Source organism: Myotis davidii, unplaced genomic scaffold (assembly GCF_000327345.1).
Source record: "Myotis davidii unplaced genomic scaffold, ASM32734v1 scaffold685, whole genome shotgun sequence".
Classification (NCBI taxonomy): Eukaryota; Metazoa; Chordata; class Mammalia; order Chiroptera; family Vespertilionidae; genus Myotis; species Myotis davidii.
The window spans coordinates 34,049-39,523 of NW_006295823.1; the positions used below are offsets into that span (position 1 = coordinate 34,049).

The 5,475-nt window shown below is 44.0% G+C and overlaps 1 protein-coding gene and 1 non-coding gene across 2 annotated transcripts in view; both read left to right on the forward strand.

The window, feature by feature from the left end:
- Positions 1-5,475, forward strand: part of LOC102753897 (complement factor H-related protein 4) — a 16,695-nt gene that overhangs the window by 9,105 nt on the left and 2,115 nt on the right. The window lies entirely within an intron of this gene.
- LOC102756147 lies at positions 1,311-4,417 on the forward strand. The gene is made up of 3 exons (XR_001515055.1): positions 1,311-1,426; positions 3,002-3,175; positions 4,275-4,417. It is a non-coding gene; the product is annotated as an uncharacterized LOC102756147 (transcript).

Consider the following 5,475-nt stretch of genomic DNA (forward strand, 5'->3'; position numbering starts at 1 on the left):
ATACTATATAAATGAAAGATAGCCCTGGCCGTGTTGGCTCAGTGGATAGAGCGTCAGCCTGTGGACTGAGGGGTCCCGGGTTCGATTCCAGTCAAGGGCACATGCCTGGGTCGCAGGCTTGATCCCCAATGGGGGACTTGCAGGAGGCAACTGACCAATAATTCTCTTTCATCATTGATGTTTGGATCTCTCTCTCCCTCTCCCTTCCTTTTTGAAATCAATAAAAATATTAAAAAGTAAAATTGCCCTTTCTGGTGTGGTTCAGTGGTCACAGAATTGGCCTGTGGGCCAAAAGATCTAGGGTTAGATTCCTGGTCAAGGGTATGTACCTGTGTTGCAGGTTTGATGACTATCCCAGTTGGAGGATGTGCAAGACGCAAGCAATTGATGTGTCTCTCTCACATCAATATTCTCTCTCTCTCTCTCTCTCTCTCTCTCTTTCCATCTCTCCTCCCCCTTCCCTACATTCTCTAACTGGATTCAGAAGTGAATCGTGGACTGAAGGAGACTTGTTGTGACAAAGAAGGGCAGTTCTCATTGTTTCCACCTGTAGGGCTTGAACTGTTTGACAGAGTCGAAGCTTTGCTCTTCTATTTGACAAAAAATAATCAGTTATTTTAAAGTGACAAATCTTAACTAATCTGGTCAATGAACAATTTCCCTGATCCTAAGTCAATATGGGAACTGAATTTCTGTTTTCTCATAACCCATTGTGAAAGCACATGAAAACAATTCCAAGTGTCCTCAATCTTTCTATCTCTCCCTCTGCCTCCTTCTCTCTCTAAAGGGAAATAAAACATGTGAAAAATATTGAATGTGAAGAGTGTGCTGAAATTCTTGGATTTGGTGGTGTGGTCTGTTGTGAGTTTACAAAAAAACAGTGCTGTCCTACAGACAGGAACGTACCCTGTGTGAATACACTGGCTGGTGTCCATAGGCCCCTAAGGACTGTAGTTGAGTGAGAGCAACGAGAGGACGCGAGACCATCTCAGGGACAGGCAGTCAGAGTTACTCCCAAGTGAATCTCCTGGTTGAGAATGAGCCTCACCCATCCTCAAGAAGTGTTTCATTTAAAGAAAATTGTTTTATATCACTTTTGGATCCAGTGTATAACGTTTCTAAGGAAATTTGTACAAATACATGTCAGGGAATGAAGTCAAGAAATGATTCACTGTGAAATCACTCACGAAAATTTACAGATGGTCCAAAACTCTGAAATTTGATATCTATCAAGTGACCTCAGTCAACTAGTATCCATCCTGGTATTTCACTTAAATCCGAGGTCTCCCTCACACTTGGTAAGGGCTCATTTGAAACCCCAAACAGCAGCGCTGGACGATCTGTGCTAACACCCCCGGGGAGCCCGCCATGCAGTTACTAGTCACGGTCATCCTCACCCTGTGGGTCTCCTGGGCTCGTGGACAAGGTGAGTGGAAACTGACGGGAATATTTAGCTCCTTCTTAAGTAGCATTTGACCTTTATCATGTGTCTTTAAGTTGTTTTTTTTAAATCCCCACATGAAGATTGATCTTTCAATCCTCTCTCCATTGATCTTTAGAGTGAGAGGACAGCAGGGAGAAGGGAGAGAAAGAGAGAGACAAAAAAGGGTAGAGGGAGAGGTAGAAAGAGAGAGAAAAAAGGGTAAAGAGAGAGGGAGAGAAAGAGAGAGAAAAAAGGGGAGAATGAGAGGTAGAAAGAGAGAGGATAAAAGGTAGAGGGAGAGGCAGAGAGAGAGAAAAAAGGGTAAAGGGAGAGGCAGAGAGAGACATCAATATGAGAGAGACTGGGTACCTCTACCCCAAGTACCAACCAGGGCCTTGGATAGAAACTGCCACCGAGACATGTGTACCCTTGACCAGGAGTCGATCCCACCACTAGGGTTATTGGAGGGTAATTTACCAACACTTTGGTCTCTGCATTCATTAGGGACAATCTCTCACAATAAGTCATTTGCTGGAATGATGAAAAGTACTGAGACCGGTTACATAGAAACCACCTTTGGCCCAATTCATCCGTCCCCTGTACAAACTGGATGTTTCTACTGAATCACAACAGGGAGTGTCCATATGGAATTATTATTCCAAATCTCAATGATGGCTTCTCACAGTAGGAACAATGTGGCCTCACACTTTGTACAGTCTCAGCTGTTACTCTTTTGGACAGAGGCACCGGCACCGGCAATGTTTTAACAGCACCGTTTACTCTCATGGAGATGATGAGAGTAGAGAATTACAATTTGTCAAGGGATGTATGCCCACTGCTTGAAAGCACCCACCAGAAGTTCTTCTATTCCTAACTAATCTAACAAGATTCTCCCAATAGCATTTGGTTGGTCTCTTAGGGAAATGTGTGTTTTTATATGTGTCTCACAGCTTTGGACTTCATACATTGGTGTTAAGTGTAGCTATATTATGAAATGAAAACTAAGATATGTAGACTGGACTGCACTGGTAACATGAAAATCTGATTTATAGATATAGCAGGTTAAAATGTGAGAGAAAATAAATATATTTTTAATTTTTAAAATATAGTTTATTGACTTCAGAGAGAAAGGGAAAGGGAGAGAGAGTAGAAACATCAATGATGAATGAAAAATAATCCTTGATGGGTTCCCTCCTTCACACCCACTCCTGGGGATCAAGGCCCCAACCAGGCATGTGCCCTGAACCATGCTTTCTTGCTTCATAGGTCAATACTCAACCCCCAAGCCACACCGGCCTGGCAAAAAAATGAACATTTTTTTCAGGTTCATTTGAGGTGAGTGTCAATTAACATCAAACTCTGGAGACATAATTTACTTAACACTTGTGTTAGAAGGTCACATATATTTTCTGCTAGTTTTAATATAATCGTTGCTGATATATATATAAGGACAGGGTGCTCGTTTGAATGGCCTGTTGCTCTTTGGAAAGAACAAAAATATGACATTCGCTTTATTCTCATGTCCTTGAAGATTTTCAGGTGATTTCTGCATAATGGGCATGTCCTTTTACTTTTCAGAAATAGCATGTGACCCACCAAGAATTGCAAACAGTCACTACCTTCCTAAAAGGGCCAACTACGGACTGGAACAAGAAATCACATACTACTGCACAAGTGGCTTTTTCCCTTCCTCCCGGGGAAATACTGCAAAATGTACGGACAAAGGCTGGGATCCTCCTCCAAGATGTAGCTGTAAGTTCCCTCCAGATCTTCACCTGCTCTTAATTCTGCAATTACTTCTCTTAAACTTAAAAATACAGGGGATCTGTCTGACTGGCGTGGCTCAGGGATTGAGCATTGACCTGTGAACTAGGAGGTCATGGTTCAATTCTTAGTCAAGGAACCAGCCCAGTTTGGGGGGCTCAATCCCTAGTGTGGGGTATTGCAGGAGGCAGCAGATAGCAACACATGTGGATTTAAATAAAAGCTGTTATCAAGAAGCTTCCTAGTACCAAACTTAATTAAATGGTTATTAATGATTTTTAAATATTAAAATACTAGAGGCCCGGTGCATGAATTTGTGCATCTGAAATCAATTTAAAAAACTGAAAATTAAAAAATGAAAGGGACCTAAGAGGTCCAAATCTTTGCCTCACTGAGAAGGTAAAGCAGAGGACTTCAATGCAGTCTTTGATTTCCACCCGCACTCAAAGGAGGGGCACGGGGCTCCCTTGTATGAGGAGGACGAATGTGGGAGACATTGTGCACTTTCTAAAGCCCCACCTGTCACACACGCCCCTCAGTCCACAGGGCACTTTATTCCTGGGGGGGCTGCCCCTTTTCCAGTGTTTTCTGTCTCTACCATCTCATCGCTGCTCCTTGTGTATCAGCTCATTGGAAAGGGGGCCCGCACTTAAGCTGGATCTTCCACGGATGGAAAATGAAATGACACACATAACAGGTCAATGGCTCAGTGTTCATTCAAGTCCAAGGCCTAATAAATGTGGACAGTCAGGTGCCTTAAAGAGGAGGCCATGACCATCATGACACAGAGCTCAGTGTCCATAACAATGACAAGGAGAGTGATGATTTATGTAGATAAAATATCATTTAAATAATCATGATGTAGATACTGATTTGATGTTTGTATATATTGTGAAATGATCAGAAAACAAGTGTTATTCACATCATCTGAAGGTTACAATATTTCTTGTCCTAGAAAGCTTAATGCAATGAGTGTAATTAGATGCATATGAGAATATAATTCATCAATGAAACAATGAATCTCTCATTACATTTTTATTAAGGTAAAACATTACTTGTACTGTGTTTTGTTTGTTTTAATTGCTAGTAAATCCCTGTGAATTTCCAGAAATAAAGCATGGACTCCTATACAAGGAAGACAAGTATAGATCATACTTCCCAGCACCGATAAAACAATGGTTTTACTATTCCTGTGATGAAAACTATGTGACTCCTACTGAAGATTTCTGGCATTACGTTCCGCAGTAAGTAAACCTCTCTGTGCTGTGCACGTGGCAATAGTTCAGAGTTCAGAGAGCAAAAACGAGCACCGCTAAGCCTGTGTGAGAAAAATATGGTCCAGGGAAGAGTTCTATGAGCAGAAAGAACAATACAGCTATTTTCTTCAATGAAAGGTCCCTCATTGAAAACATGGGAGATGGAAAAAAAAGACTTTATTACAATGTTGATATCATTTATTCATAGTTTAATTGTGAAAACTACAGATAAATCATCTTCAATCTTGGTTTTTCTTTTTCAAACACATTTACTAGCAGCTTTCGTTGTACTTAAGCTGCCTGCTGGAATGCTTATGCATTCTGGTCTAAAGATTGTAACCGGGGTCCAGTGCGGAGAGCCCTTCATCCTGGAAAACGGGGTGTGGTCGGAAAGGGGGCCGCCCCCTTGCCCTTCAGGGAAGCCACGTTGGTGGGGAGCCTAGTGCTAAACCTTTCCAGACCACAGGCTTCTAGGTCGGGATGTCGTAGGTAGCAGAGCAGCTCCCTCACTGTGATCTATTGAAAGTCAGCCCTGGACACAAAGGTTTGTCTCCCTCTGGCCTCTCTTCCTTCCCAGACAGGGCGGCCATCCCCCTCAGGGCAACCAAGGAAGGAAGGGGAGGGGAATGGCTTCGGCGTCCATTCACCTTCCTTTGGCGCCCAGACCGGCCAGCCCTGGCCTCCTCTCCGGAACCCCACTGTGGCCTTGGGGCCCAGGCTGGGACAGGGAGGAGGGGGTGGGTGGCGGTGGATGCCATCCCTTTCCAAGTGGGGCCAAGGGCCGGCTCCCCTCTCCCCGCCCCTTCCCCTCCCCAGAGGTCGACCAGCACTCCCCAAAAAGGGTGGCCAGGAGAACTGTTGCTTGGTGGCTCTGGTCGACCAGATGGCTGAGCCTGACTTAGTCTCGAGCCATGGTGGGGAGAGATTGGGTCGACCAGATGTCTTGGCTGGCCCGGACTTTGTCTCCAGCGGTGGGTGAGTGATTGGCTTGGCCAGTAGTCTGCGGAGATGAGAGATTGAAAACTATGGACT